Genomic DNA, 16,655 nt, shown 5'->3' with positions numbered 1-16,655 from the left:
TTATTGCATATTTATTGAGTCTCTAGGAAATACCATGTGAAGCACAAAGACACATTACCTTGATTGCTTTCATTATTTACTCGCAGTCAAGGTTTTCAGATATCTAATGATAAACTCCTAAAGGCAGTAGACAGAAGGATGGTTACCTTGGCAACTGAGTCTAACCAACCACAGAAATATTTTAGTATGACAGCAGCACTGTCAATGAGAAACAGAACCAGTTTGACAGAGGAGTAAAATTGGCACACTGAACCTGAACAGGACAGGAACACATATAAGATAGACACAAACAAATGCTGCAGTAGGATGTGTTCTAAAATTCTACTTGCAAGAAAAATCATTGCAGTTCAAAAACGTACACTAGTTTCCAGGGCATGTTTAATATTCCATTGTGCACTGAGCGTTCACAGGGTTGAAGCTATAGTTGACCTGCCATAATCTTTAACAAAATTATTGGAAGGTTACACTCAATCAAGTCTAGGCACACAGATGATATTTTGAAGTGGGCTTTCAGGACGCTAGAAAACTCTTAGTAGAGTGCTCCATGAGTGCCTTTGAAATAAATGGATGCAGAAATGGCGCTGAAAGGTCGAAGCTTAACTCATTGATCTCATCTGTTAAGTAGGTGTGGAGAACTAGGACAGTGAGAAGACTGCAGTCTTCCTCATGCCTCTTCAAACATATCACAGGGACATTTCCTCCTCTCTTGATTTGTGAGGCAGAGTTTAAGTTGATGGCCTTCCGGGAAAGTTCATTGGAATGTCTTTTTTCTATAGGCCAGACTAATCCCTACGGATTGGCTTTGGATCCACAAAATAAGATAACTCAGTTTGCAGATAATATGCTGAACAGTCAACTGAGAATCCTACACTATTATTTCAGTACGTAGAGGTAGCTGGATTGCAAACACCACACTAAAATTAACATATTTGCTCAAAAATAGTCCATTTGTTGAGGCTGAATAAATATGGGCATAATACAACTCTAAAAAAGAATCGTACTTTGTATTTCTTGTATCACTGAGCCCTATTAGAGATAGTGATAATTTCAGTGTGGCTTCCTCTGGCCTGATTTTTCAAGGTGGGTTAGGTACCCCATTTTTTTGTCTGCCTAAATAACCTTATAAAACTATTTATTGAATTATTTTATATTTTTTGTATACTGGCTTGCATCTTCTTTGTACTGAAAGCTCTTTGAGAACAGTAATCCTATTTATATAAATGCATATCCCCAGGATGTTATCCAGCATCTAGCTCAGAGTATATGTAAAGTAAATGTTTTTTGACTGCATCAGTAAAATAGTAGAGAACACGTGTGAATTACAGTTATTATAGCTAGTGGGACTCCTGTTGACTTCTAATCTCCTCTCTCATGTGGCTGCCTCACACAGAAACTTGGTAACTTGGGCTTTCTTGATCTACAAGAAAATAAACTGTGAGTGAGAGGGCAACTGTTATTTCACCCCCCCCCCCCTTTTTTTGTTAGACTCACATTCACTCTGAATTATTGGTTGTCTAGTGTTGGTTTGAAGCAATCTTGACTCACATTCACTCTGAATTATCGGTTGTCTAGTGCTGGTTTGAAGCAATCTTACCTGTTGGAATTTTCCCTTCCCAGACTCTCCAGACACAAACCTCAGATCTACGATCTTAAATTTATCACATGGACTGATGACTCCCTATACTCCTTGTCTTGACTGGTTGCTGCTTTGAGAAGCAGCTGACTGAGCCCCACTGAGGCTGTTGAATCTTGGTCCCTGACCTGTGCCTGCCTCCAGATCTGCTTAATGTAAATTATTAACATTGATGACCAAGGACTTTGTTATTTAAATTTTGTGCAGTTTCTTTATGCCAAGAGATGCTCAGAAATTACATACATTGGCATCATGAAAAGTCAATCACATAAAAGTGAGATCATGTAGAATTTGTCTTTCTGTGACAGGCTTACTTCACTCATCAGATTGTCCTCCAGGATCATCCAAGTTGTCACAAATGAATAAGCTATAATCAACATGAGAGTATAGATATCTCTTTGAGATAGTGATTTCATTTTCTGTGGATACATACTCTACTATATTCTGAATGTTACTAAACCCCCAAATTCCTGTGTTGAAATCCTGACCCCTAAAGTTGATGATATTATTAGGTGGAACCTTTGGGAGGTGATTAGGTTATGAGGGAAGAGCCCTCATGAATGGGATTAGTGCCGTTATGAAAGAGACCTCACAGAGATCCTTAACCCCTTCCATTTTATATGAGGATAAAATGAGAAGTCTGCAATCCAGAAGAGGGCCCTCCATACTGGCACCTTGATCTCACACTTCTAGCTTCCAGAATTGTGAGAAATAAATTGCTGTTTCTAAGCCATCCAGTCTGTGACATTTTGTTTTAGAACCTCAACAGACTAAGACATGCACAGAAGTGGCATTTCTGGGTCATATGGTAGTTCTATTTTTATTTTTTTGAGGAACCTCCATACTTTTTTTTATAATGGCTGCATAAATATATATTTCCACCAACAGCATATAAGGGTTCCCTGTTTTCCACATCCTCACCAACACTTGCTATCTTTCATCTTTTTGATAACGGCCATTCTAACAGGTAAGAGGTGATATCTCATTGGGGTTTGGATTTGCATTTCCCTGTTGATTAGTGATTCTGCTTCCCTGTTGATATACGTGTTGGCTATTTGTATGTCTTCTTTTAAGAAATGTCTACTCAGGTCCTTAGCCCATTCTTAGAAGCAGAGAGCAGAATAGTGGTTGCCAGGCGTTTGAGGGGTGGGAAAAATGCGGAAATGTTGGTCAAAGGGTACAAAGTTTCAAATATGCAGGATGAATGAGTTCTGGAGATCTAATGCACAGCATCTTGACTAGAGTTAATGATACTGTACTGTACACTTGAAATTTGCAGAATAAAAGAGTAAATCTTTATTGCTCTTGCAAAAAAAAAGTTAACTCTATGAAATGAGGATGTGTTAATTATCTTGATTGTGGTGATCATTTCACAGTAATACTATATCAAAACATTATATCATGTACACGATTTTTATTTATTAGTTAATACCTCATTAAAGCCGGGGGCGGGGCAGGAAGTCTACTAATCGTCTTATCGTCTGTTTGAAAAAAATATGTATATACAGGCACACTACTCCATCTTGATCATTTTTCTTTTTATCAGAGAGGAATATTTACTTGGAAGGTACCATTTGATCTTTGTATTAACAGTACCGTTGCACTCAAGATAAATATTCTATCCCTTTTTTAGATGAGCAAACTGAGATTCTGGAAGTTGTGAGTGAACTAGCACTTTATAGAGCCTGGACAAAAATCCAGGTTTATTTTCTCCTTGCGACTCCTACAGATAACGTCCCATATCAGGAAAAAAAAAAACCCCCAAAAACCCACCTTACATCTTTACTAATTCCACTTGGGTCATGAAAAAATGCTGTATTATTCATACTGTTCTTAAATAAGAGGGTGTTACGATGATTTGAGAAGATTTATATATACTAGCAACAACATAGTAGGTGCAATATAAGAAAAAAAAGGCTTTTGTGTATAATTTGTCAAGCTATTATGTTGTAAAAAAGTAGAAAGGTCTTTCAGAAATGTTTATTGAAAAAAAATCTAGCAAATATAACTTTTCCTTGCTGTATATGGCATGGTTTGTATGCGTTAAAGGTCTACTTGAAGACACCTCATAATTCATTTTAGGTCACTCGTATTAGAAGCTTATCTCTATATTTTTATCCATTGTATCATTTCTCCCAGAAATCTGTGCAGTATTTTTTCTAGGAAAATATCTTCCAATTTGATGAGCTAGGAAGCTACATTATAATAGGCTTCTTGATAGACAGGCATAATAAAAATTTATTTAAACTTATGTCATAAAGACAAAACAAATGTCATATTTTTAAAAAAATTACAAGATGACCTTTTGAAGCAAGGCTAACAATCTCATACCAAGATGCATAAGTGATATAGCTAATATTACTTCTCATTTGTCATGACGCACAACCACACAAACGACATCTATTTGAAAAGGTCAGGATGGATGATGTGATTGCTTACTAAGATTAACACCTGATAAAATTTAAACTAGGCATTTTACAATTGCATTATTGAAAAATTTTAATGGCCATGGAGACAATTGAGAATTGCGTCTGAAGTTTTCCCATTCTAAAATTATCATAGCCATGTGTAATTGTCTATGATTGAGAGTGGTAAGAATGTTAGATCTCAGAATTTTTTTTCTGGGATCATATCTTGGGCCTGCAGAAAAAGCTTGGGAAGTGTGGCTGTATTCCAACAGAATTTTATTTATGAAACTGATAGTGGCTGAATGGGCTGTAGCTTGACTCTTGATAGAATAACAACATCTATAGTTTTGATAGACAAAAATTATTCTGAAATCTTAATATACAAGTTACCGAGTAATCTATTGTGAACAGTATTAGTCATGGGATTTTCCTTGAAGGAAAGGCACTCCCCTCATTTCACCAGCTTCCTATTTACCCAAGCCTTTACTGAAAAAAATAGTATTTCCATGCAATATTATTAGGCTATTAGTAATTTTGTGGTTTAAAATTATGCTATATTAAAAAAATGTAATAGGCTTTTTTGGAGCAAGAGTTATGGTAATTTTTAATATAACAAAGTGCACCATGAATCTTCAAAAGGGGCAGGAGAGTTTTTTCTAAATTTATTTTATGTGTGAGTCTCCTTCTTTAGTATTCTTTTTTTGTTTTTAACAAAACATTTCTCAATGAATAGTTTTTTGTGGGACACAGTTTGTAAGAAAATTAACTTTAGTTTGTGAGGGAGTAGGTAGTGATTTGTTCAGTTATTTAAAATGTTATTTTAGGTTTTTTGTTGATGTTGTTGTTTCTTTATAGATTTGGTAAGTATCCATCTTAAGAAAGCTGTGAGTTACCTCACAATATATGTCATATAAATCTTTGCCTTTAAAGAAGGTTTGGAATTAAGATAAAATAGAAGAAATGTAAAATGAAAATGTTGTCATCCTACTACTCATGAAAACTTCACAAAGAGAAGTATAACCATTCTAACCTGTCAAAGATTTCCACACAATTAGCATTTCTACATTATAATGCTCTTGGCCATTTAAGTAATACAACTTTCAGACATTTTTTCCACTGCAGTCTGTAAGTGAAAACAAGTTTATTAATATTAAAAGTAATGTGAATTCATGAAAGCATACCCAGAATATTTAAATAAATTTTCCTTTTGTTAACTCAATTCCCAGACTTCTACTTGCTTTAATACATAATTTCAAACAGACCTACCTCATATAACTCCTTTCTTAATAATTTTTTGTTATAATGACTCTTTCAAAAGTATTCCACTTTTGGAAAACAACTTAAAAAAATAGGTGAGGAATAATAAGAGGTACAAACTTTCAGTTGCACAATAAATGAGTCATGGGTATATAATGTACAGTGTGGGGAATATAGTCAATAACTGTGTAATATTTTAGGATGGTGACACATCATAACTAGCTTATTGTGGTGATCATTTTGAAATGTACAGAAATATTGAATCACTATGTTGTGTAACAAGAACTAACATAGTGTTGTAGGTCAAATATACTTCAAAAACAAAAACAAATAAACTCATAGAAAAAGAGATCAGATTTGTTGTTACCAGATGCGGGGCGGGGGTGGTGGTGGAGGGAGGGGGCGTGGACAGGGAATTGGATAAAGGCAGTCAAAAGGTATACACTACCAGTTATAAGATAAATAAGAACTAAGGATGTAATGTACAAGATGAAAAATATAGTTAACACTGCTGTAATGTTATATATGAAACTTGTTAAGAGAATAATTCCTAAGAGTGCTCATCCCAAGGGAAGAATTTTTTCTATTTCTTTAATTTTGTCTCTATATGAGATGATGGATATTCACTAAACTTACTGTGATAATCATTTCATGATGTATGTAAGTCCACTCATTATGCTGTACACCTTAAACTTATACAGTGATATATGTCAATTATATCAATAAAACTGGAAGAAAAATATATATATAATCACATCTTATGCAAAAGACATTAATGTGTAAAATACGACACCTGGACATTAAAAATTCAAGTAAAGATGCAGTCACAATTTTTTCAACACAACCCTCTTCATTCACAGAACATCATATGAAATAAATGTGAATGTACACCATGTTTGGATAAATCCACCACAGTTTGCCTTGCCTACTTTATCAAGGATGACAAAAAATAAACTGCACTCTCTTATGATTCTTCTATAGTCCTCATCCACCAACCACTGCCCAATGTCAGCTTGTCTGTTCTTTGGTGATTACAACAGAGCATCTTTGTATTGTATATTATGTATAAACTCTATGTTTATGTTTAAATTGTTCTTTATGAATATAAATTCTTTTTTGTCTTTTTGTTTGGTTCTCCTACTTTTATTGAAATATACTTGACATATAGCACTGAATAAGTTTAAGGTGTACAGCATAGTGATTTAACTTACATACATCAAGAACTGATTATCACAGTAAGTTTAGTGAACATCCATTATCTCATGTAGATAACAAAATTAAAGAAATAGAAAAAAAATTTTTTTCTTGTAATAAGAACTCTTAGGATTTACTCTCTTAACTTTCATATATAACATAAACAGTGTTATTTATATTTATCATGTTGTACACTACATCCCTAATACTTATTTATGTTATAACTGGAAGTTTTTGCCTTTTGACCACCTTCAGCAAATTCTCCCTTCCCTCATCCCTGCCTCTAGTAACCATAAATCTGTCTTTTTCTATGAGTTTGTTTGTTTGCTTATTTTTGAAGTATAATTGACCTACAACACTGTTAGTTCCTGTTACACAACATAGTGATTTTATATTTCTATACAGTGAATATAAATTCTTTATCTGTTCAATTGATATGCTTTTCCTTTTGTGAAAATTGTTTGAATTTCCTTGGTTAGGATGAAATGTATCATTTTCACTTAAAATTGATAACATTTTTCTATTAGTGGTTTTTTTATTTGCAGAAGAAAGGATTAAAATCATTAAATTGAGGGATAGATGTGATAGATATCATTTCTATTAATGTCTGTTGAATATTCCCAGTTAATTTTAAGTTCTTGGAATGCAGAAATCATGTTCCATTTTTCTAATATCTTCCATAGGACATAATATTATGCTGGGTATCAGGTAGATTGATGGAGTGATTAAACTTCCTCAGGGCACAACTGATGAGGCTTTCCTATGGCTCATATTCCTTAGGAATTTTTATTTAGAAAAAGCAATCTTCATAATAAGCAATTTTTATAATAAAGGGTTGGTGTATAATATAATATTAGAACTAACATGGGAAAAGCATAAGATATATGTCCAGGGAACATGGGTTTAAGTTTCTGCCATTGTGGTTACTAATAATATCATTATAACAACTCAGTTAACTAGGCTGAGCCTCATTTTCCTCATTTTTTGAAAATTTGTTTTAATTTTAATTGGAATATAGTTGATTTACAATATTGTGTTAGTTTCTGCTGTACAGCAGAGTGAGTCAGTTATACATATACATATATCCATTCCTTTTTAGATTCTATTCCCATATAAGTCATTACAGAGTATTGAGTAGAGTTCCCTGTGCTATACAGTAAGTTCTTATTAGTTATCTATTTTATATATAGTAGTGTGTATATGTCAATCCCAATCTCCCAATTTATTCCTCACTCCCTTTCCCCCTGGTAACCATAAGTTTGTTTTCTACATCTGTGACTCTATTTCTGTTTTGTAAATAGGTTCATTTGTACCATTTTTTTACATTCCACATATAAGCAGTATCATATGATATTTGTCTTTTTCTGTCTGACTTACTTCACTCAGTATGACAATCTCTAGGTTCATCCATGTCACTGCAAATGGCATTATTTTGTTCTTTTTTATGGCTGAGTAATATTCCATTGTATGTATGTACCATATCTTCTTTATCCAGTCCTCTATCAAAGGACATTTAGGTTGCTTCCATGTCCTGGCTATTGTAAATAGTGCTACAATGAACATTGGGCTACATGTATCTTTTCAAATTATGGTTTTCTCCAGATATATGCCCAGGAATGGGATTGCTGGTTCATATGGTAGCCTATTTTTAGTTTTTTAAGGGACCTCCATACTGTTTTCCACAGTGGCTGTATCAATTTACGTTGCCACCAGCAGTGCAAGAGGGTTCCCTTTTCTCCACACTCTCTCCAACATTAATTGTTTGTAGATTTTTTGATGATGGCCATTCTGACCGGTGTGAGGTGATAACTCATTGTAGTTTTGATTTGCATTTCTCTGATAATTAGTGATGTTGAGAACCCTTTCACGTTCCTCTTGACCATCTGTATGTCTTCTTGGGAGAAATGTTAATTTAGATCTTCTGCCCATTTTTTGATTGGGTTGTTTGTCTTTTTTGATATTGAGCTGTGTGAGCTGTTTATATATTTTGGAGATTAACCCCTTGTCTGTGGCTTCGTTTGCAAATATTTTCTCCCACTCTGTGGTTTGTCTTTTCATTTTGTTTATGGTTTCCTTTGCTGTGCAAAAGCTTTTAAGTTTAATTAGGTCTCATTTGTTTACTTTTGTTTTTATTTTCATTACTCTAGGAGGTGGATCAAAAAAGATCTTGCTGCAATTTATGTCAGAGAGTGTTCTGCCTATGTTTTCCTCTAAGAGTTTTATTGATATAGTATTCAGTCTTACATTCAGGTGTTTAATCCATTTTGAGTTTATTTTTGTGTATGGTGTTAGAGAATGTTCTAATTTCATTCTTTTACATGTATCTGTCCAGTTTTCCCAGCACCACTTATTGAAGAGACTGTCTTTTCTCCATTGTATGTCCTTGCCTCCTTTGTCATAAATTAGGTGACTATATGTGGGTGGGTTTATCTCCGGGCTTTCTATCCTGTTCCATTGATCTAAATTTCTGTTTTTGTGTCAGTACCATATTGTCTCGATTACTGTAGCTTTGTAGTATAGTCTGAAGTCAGGGGGTCAGATTCCTCCAGCTCCATTTTTCTTTCTCAAGATTGCTTTGGCTATTCCTCATCTTTAAATGATAATAACAGAACCAGCTTTTCAATATCACTGTGAAGATTAAGTGAGATAATGAAAGTGCACAGGAGGAGGGAAAATTTAGCATGTCGCCATGTTCGAAATAGACACCACCAGCACAAATTAACAAATAAACACATGAAAAACTAACAAGTAAAAAAATAGCAAATAAAATGTCAAAGGGTATAGAAAAGGAAACATTATCTTTAACTAAGGGTGCCTCCCAAAAAGGAGGTGGTGTAAGAAATGGGCATTGCCCTGTGGACTGTTCTAAGTAGAAGTCAATGAAACACATTTCAAGTGTAGGTGAATATGGGAATAAAGGTATAAGAGTTGTGAGTAGAGAGAAAGACACATTAGGGAAAAGAAATTAGGTATGTTTGCCAAATGTCTGGAACTTCCTTTGAAGAAAGTTGTAAAGACAAACTGACATAGATCTGTACTGACATTAGTACTATGATAATTATTTTAGATTTCATTTGATAAAGAAGGAAATGGATGGTACAAGCTTCTAAGCAATGGAATCTCCAGTACATAATGATTAACTAAATATGCATTAAAGGAAGGTAAAGTTGGAGTAAAGTTAATTTCAAGTTTGCCTGGGATATAGGTGATGCTAGTAACAGGAAGAGAGAGAACAGTAACAGAGCCAGATTTCAACCCAAGAACTAGTAAAACAAAGATTAACAAAGAACATTATAAATATATCTGGGAAATCAAATAATTTAAAAGCACATATAAATTGAGTGAAGTCATATATATGACTTGCTTGTGTCTAGAATAACTGAGACCCTTTCACTATGAGGACATTTTGTGATTTCAAGTTTATTTACACAATATGATAGAAAATTTTAAAAAGCTAAATAAAGCCTCAGTTAGATGTTGATCTCAGGAGCTGTGATGAATGGCCATCTACTCTCTCCTTCTTATTCTATTTTGGTAATTACAGTAATTAGCAATAAAGTACCTTTAAATTTTTTGCCTCTGAAAGAAGTTTAAGAAACATAAAAATTGTACAGCTGAATTCTTATACCATTCAGTTCAAATTCTTTATTTTATAAAGGCCCAGATGACTTACTGAAGGATTCAGAACATGCTTTCCAAATCATGATTTAAAACCATCTTATTTTCTTATAGAAAACATCACAGTTCATGATGATAAAGTACAGAATATCTTTAGCATTAAGAGAATTCAGAAATCCTAACTACCCTCCCACTGATCCCTTAGGCAGATTTTTAATGCTTTACCCAGGATTTATAAAGTTTATGCATTTACTAAAAAATCTAGGTTAAAATGGATCAGTATCTCTTAAGAGAGTGAAAATCCAAGATAGAAAGATGACAAGAATCTAAATGATAAACAAGAACAACAGAATATACAATTACTTTATTGAAATAATTTTTAAGATTATATTTGCAAAATGCACTGTTAAGCCAACTAAAATTTTTCAATCTGTAAACTTTAACAGCTATGTAGTCTTATGAAATGCATCACAGCATCAAAAATATTTTCAAGCTGTATTTTTTGCATATATATGTGCAAAAATGAAAAATATGAAAGAGTTACCAAATATAAAAATCAATAGCAAAAAAAATGGGCACTTAAAAATGGGCAAATGACTTGAATAGCATTTCTCTATAGGAGACCAACAGGTGTGTGTGTGTGTGTGTGTGTGTGTTTGGGTGTGTTTCCACTTGCACATGTGTGGAAATTCACATGCTAAGTCAATAATGTATATGGAGACGCAAAGGATATGCAATATTCAAGCCAATTTTGAAAAATAACAATGATAGGAAAAAACTATTTGATTTTAAGATGTACAATAAAGAAATTGATATGTGTAATCTAAAGAACAGAAGAATATAAAGTCAAGAAATAGACTGACACATAGGTAGTCATTTGATCTTCAACAAAGGCACCAATGTGATTTAATGGTTAAAGCTTAGTATTTTCAATAAATCATGTTGGACAACTGGATATATATCTATGGAAAGAAACTAACCTTGACCCTTGCCTAATATCACATTAAAAAAATACTCGGAAGAAATTATAGTCTTAAAGGTAAAAACTAAAATAATAAAACATCTACAGGAAAACAGGAAAAAAATCTTAGTAACCTTGGGATTGGTAAAGATTTCTTAGATCACACACACACACACACACAAACATGTGCACACACCCCATAAAAGAAAAGCTGATAAATTGGATCAAATTGTGATTTAAATTGTCTACTCCTCAAAATACACAATAGAGAAGGGAAAAAGTAAGCCACAGACGGGGAGGATACATTAACAGTTACTATATCAAACAAAAGAGTTTTAAACATAACATATGAAGAATTCTAATAATTCAATAATAAAATCAACTAACCCTGAGATGTGTAAAAAATGTTGAAAGACATTTCATAAAAGATTTATGAATATCCAATAAACTCATTCAAAGAAGCTTACATAATTACTAATCAGAGAATGACTTTGAGATACCTCAAAACACCCACTGGATTGGATAAATTTAAGAAGGCTGACAATACCAAATATCAGTGAGGATGTGGAACCAATTGGTGTTTAGAGTGTAAAATGGTACAAACACTCTGGAAATGAAGTTTGGCAGATTTAGCAAAGTTGAAACACACTTATATGAGACACCAATTCCACTTCTACATATTTTCCAAAAATAAATTAAAACACTTTCCAAACAAATATTTTTACATGAATTTCTCTGAAACTTTATTTAAAATAACCATAAGCTGGGGATAGAAATGTCCATCATGAGCAATGTATTGAAGAAACTACAGATACTCTCACTGCTGATGAACATCAAAAACATCAGTCTGGATAAAATGTGGTTAGGTAGTTGCCTGGACAGAAGAAAATGGTTGAGACTGCAGCCCCATAGCCTGTGGACCCTGCCACCACCCAGCAGGCAGCACCAGCCCTGGGACTGGCTGCACCCTGGCATCACCCACCAGCAGGCCAACAGAAGATTCAGGACACTTCAGACCCTGAGGCCAGCTGTGTCAGGAATAGGCCCCACCCACCAGTGGTCCGACACCAGCTCTGGGACACCTGGGCCCTGCAGCTAGACCTCATGACCTGGCTCTGCCCATCAGTGGGCTGGCACTAGACCTAAGACTGGGCTTCACCTGCTGGTGGGAAAGCACCAGCCCTGGGGTGCCCTGGACACTGACTGACTAACAGTGAGCCAGTACTATACCCAGGGTACCCTGGGGTTCCAGCTACCTTGTGACTCAGCCCTGCCAACCTATGGCCTGTAGCCTCTACACAAGAGCCTGCCAACCAACCAGACCACGGGCCAACAAAACCTACCACATCACCCACGGTAGTCAGGCCTCCACAATAAAAGGACCCATAGAGCCCACATAAGGGCATGCCTGGAGCGTATAGCTCTGATGACTAACAGGGAGTGTGCTGCTGGGACACACAGGGCATGTCGTACCAAAGGCCACTTCTCTAAGGTCAGGAAATGTAACCAGTCTACTAGATGCATAGAACTAAAACCAGCAAGTTAGTCAGAATGAGGCAACAAAGGAACATGTTCCAAATGAAGCTACACAATAAAACCCCAGAGAAACTAAGTTAAGTGGAGATAGGCAATCTACCCAAGAAAATATTCAAGGTAACAATCTTAAAGATGATCAAAGAAATCAGGAGAAGAATGAATATACAGAATAAGGAATCAGAAGTTTTTAACAAAAAGTTAGAAAATATAAAGAAGTACAAAATAGTGATAAAGACTACAATAACTAAAATGAAAAATACACTAGAAGGAATCAATGGTAGGCTAAATGATACAGAGGAATGGATCAGTAAGCTGGAAGACAGAGTAGTGGAAGTCACTGATGCTGAACAGAAAAAAAGAAAAAAGAGAATTTTAAAAACTGAGGACAATTTAAGAGACCTTTGAGAAAATATCAAGCATACTACCACTCACATTATAGGGTTCCCAGAAGGAGAAGAGAGAAAGGGGCTGAGAACACTTTTGAAGACATAATAGCTGAAAACTTCCCTAACCTGTGTAGGGAAACAGACATCCAAGATCAGGAAGCACAGAGAATCCCAAATAGGATCAACCCAAAGAGTAACACAACAAGACACGTTATAGTTAAAATGGCAAAAAGTAAAGGTAAAGAAAGAATATTAAAAGCAACAGAGGAGAAGCCACATGTTCCATACAAGAGAACTCCCATAAGGAAATCAGATGACTGCTCAGCAGAGACGCTGCAGACAATATTCATCAAGAAAAAAAGAGAGAAGGCCCAAATCAATAAAAGAAATAAAAAAGAAGTTACAATTGGCACCGCAGAAATACAAAAGATCACAAGAGATTACTGTGAACAACTATATGCCAATAAAATGCACAACCTAGAAGAAACGGACAAATTCCTAGAAATGTACCATCTCCTGAGAATGAACCAGGAAGAAATAGAAAATATGAACAGACCAATTACTAGTAATGAAATGGGATTGGTAATAAAAAAGCTCCCCCCCAAAAAAAGTCCAGGACCAAATGTCTTCACAGGTGAATTCTACCAAATATTTAAAGAAGAGATAACACATATCATTCATAAACTATGCCAAAAAAATGCAGGGGAAGGAAGGCTTCTGAAATCATTCCATGAGGCCTGATATCAAAACCAGACAAAGATATCACACAAAAAAAGAAAGTTACAGGTCAATATTACTGATGAAAATAGATGCAAAAATCCTCAGCAAAATATTAGCAAACCAAATCCAACAATACATTAAAAGGATCATACACCATGATCAAGTGTGATTTATCCCAGGGATGAATAATAATTCAATATCCATAAATCAATCAGTGTGATACACCATGGTAACAAATTGAATGATAAAATTATATGATTATCTCAACAGATGCAAAAAAAAGCTTTTGACAAAATTCAACATCCATTTATGATAAAAACTCTCCAGAAAGTGAGCATAGAGCAAACATACCTCAACATAATAAAGTCTATATATGATAAGCCCACAGCTAACATCATACTCAACAGTGAAAAGCTAAAAGGATTTCCTCTAAGATCAGGAACAAGACAAAGATGCCCACTCTTACCACATTTGTTCAGCATAGTCCTAGCCACAGTAATCAGGAAAAAGAAATAAAAGGAATCAAAATTGGAAAGGAAGCAGTAAAACTCTCACTGTTTGCAGATGACATGATACAATACATAGAAAATCCTAAGGATGCCACAAAAAACTACTAGAGTTCATTGGTAAAGTTGCAGTATACAAAATTACTATACATGCATCTATTCCATTTCTATACACTTAACAACAAGCTATCAGAAAGATAAATTAAAGAAACAATCCCATTTAAAATCTCATCAAAAAGAATAAAATACCTAGGAATAAACCTACCTAAGGAGATAAAAGACATGTTCTTGGAAAACAATAAAACACTGATGAAAGAACTGAAGATGACACAAACAGATGGAAATCCATGTTCATGGATTAGAAGAATTAATATTGTTAAAATGACCATACAATCCAAGTAAATCTACAAATATAATGCAATCCTTATCAAAATACAAATGCTTTTTTTTTCTTTTTTTTCTTTTACAGAACTAGAACAAATAATTTAAAAATTTGTATGGAAACACAAAAGACCCTGAATAGCCAGAAAAAAAGTACAGAACTGGAGGAATCATGCTCCCTGACTTCACACTACACTACAAAGCTGCAGTGATCAGAACAGCATGGTACTAGTACAAAAACAGACACAGGTCAACAGAACAGAGTAGGGAGTCCTGAAATAAACCCACACACTTATGGTCATTTCATCTATGACCAAGGAGGTAAGACTATACAATGGAGAAAGGACAGTCTCTTCAATAAGTGGTGATGGAAAAACTGGACAGCTACATGTAAAAAAAAAAAAAAAAAATGAAATTAGGGGCTTCCGTGGTGGTGCAGTGGTTAAGAATACACCTGCCAATACAAAGGACATAGGTTAGAGCCCTGGTCTGGAAAGATCCCACATACTGCGGAGTAACTAAGCCCATGAACCACAACTACTGAGCCTGCGCTCTAGAGCCTGTGAGCCACAACTACTGAAGCCCACACGTCTAGAGCCTGTGCTCTGTAACAAGAGAAGACACCGCAATGAGAAGCCCATGCACCGCAATGAAGAGTAGCCTCTGCTTGCCGCAACCAGAGGAAAAAAAAGTCAGCACACAGCAACAAAGACCCAATGCAGCCAAAAATAATATAAATTAAATAAATAAATTTTTTAAAAAATTAGAACATTCTCTAACACGATATACAAAAGTAAACTCAAAATGGATCAAAGGCCTACATGTAAGACCAGATACCATAAAACTCCTAGAGGAAAACATAGGAAGAACACTCTTTGACATAAATCACAGCAGTATTTTTTTGGATCTGTCTCCTAAAGTAAAGGAAATAAAAGCAAAAATAAACAAATAAGACCTAATTAAACATAAAACATTTTTGCACAGCAAACGAAATCATCGGCAAAATGAAAAGACACCCTACTGAGTGGGAGAAAATATTTGCAAATGACATGACCAATAAAGGATTAATATCCAATATATATAAATAGCTCATACAACTCAACATCAAAAAAAATCAAACAACCCAATTAAAAAATGGGTAGAAGAAATGAATAAAAGTTTTATCAAAGTGGAAACACAGATGGCCAACAGGCATGCAAAAAGATGTTCAACATCACTAATCATCAGGGAAAAGCAAATCAAAACCACAATGAGATATCACCTCACACCTGTCAAAATGGCTGTCACCAAAATGAACACAAATAACAAATGATGGCAAAGATAAGGAGAATCTTATGTTGGTGGGAATGTAAATTGTTGTAGGCACTGTGGAAAACAGTATAGTTTTCTCAAAAAACTAAAAATAGAACTATCATGTGACCCAGCAATTCCACTCCTGGGTATATATCCGGAAAAAGGAACATGCTAATTCAAAAACATATATGCACTCCAATGTTCATAGCAGCATTGTTTTCAATTGCCAAGATATGGATGCAACCTGTGTCCATTAACAGATGAATGGACTTGGAGGACATTATGTTAAGTGAAATAAGTCAGAGAAAGACAAATATTGTATGATATTACTTATATGTGGAATCTAGGAAATACAACAAACTAGTGAATATAACAAAAAAAGAAGCAGACTCACAGATATAGAGAGCAAACTAGTAGTTACCAGTGGAGAGAGGGGGGAAGGGGCAATATAAGGATGGGGGAGAAGGAGGTACAGAATACTGGGTATGAGATAGGCTACAAGGATGTATTGTACAACATGGGGAATATAGACAATATTTTGTAACTGCTGTAAATGGAGTGTAACCTTTAAAACTGTATAAAAAATAAAAAATGATTTTTCCTAAAAAATAAAAATAAATAAATAAATATGTACATACATACAAAAAAAAAAGATAGGGGCGAGAGTGTCTGGCATGATAAAATCTTTAGAACAAGGAGATGAAAGTGGAAGTCATTGAAAAGACTTCTGGAAAAATTATTTTAAATGAAGGGGCTTTCCTG

Source organism: Balaenoptera ricei, chromosome 16 (genome assembly GCF_028023285.1).
Source record: "Balaenoptera ricei isolate mBalRic1 chromosome 16, mBalRic1.hap2, whole genome shotgun sequence".
NCBI lineage: Eukaryota > Metazoa > Chordata > Mammalia > Artiodactyla > Balaenopteridae > Balaenoptera > Balaenoptera ricei.
The sequence above is the reverse complement of the archived record's forward strand: the minus strand, read 5'-3'. Positions refer to the sequence as shown.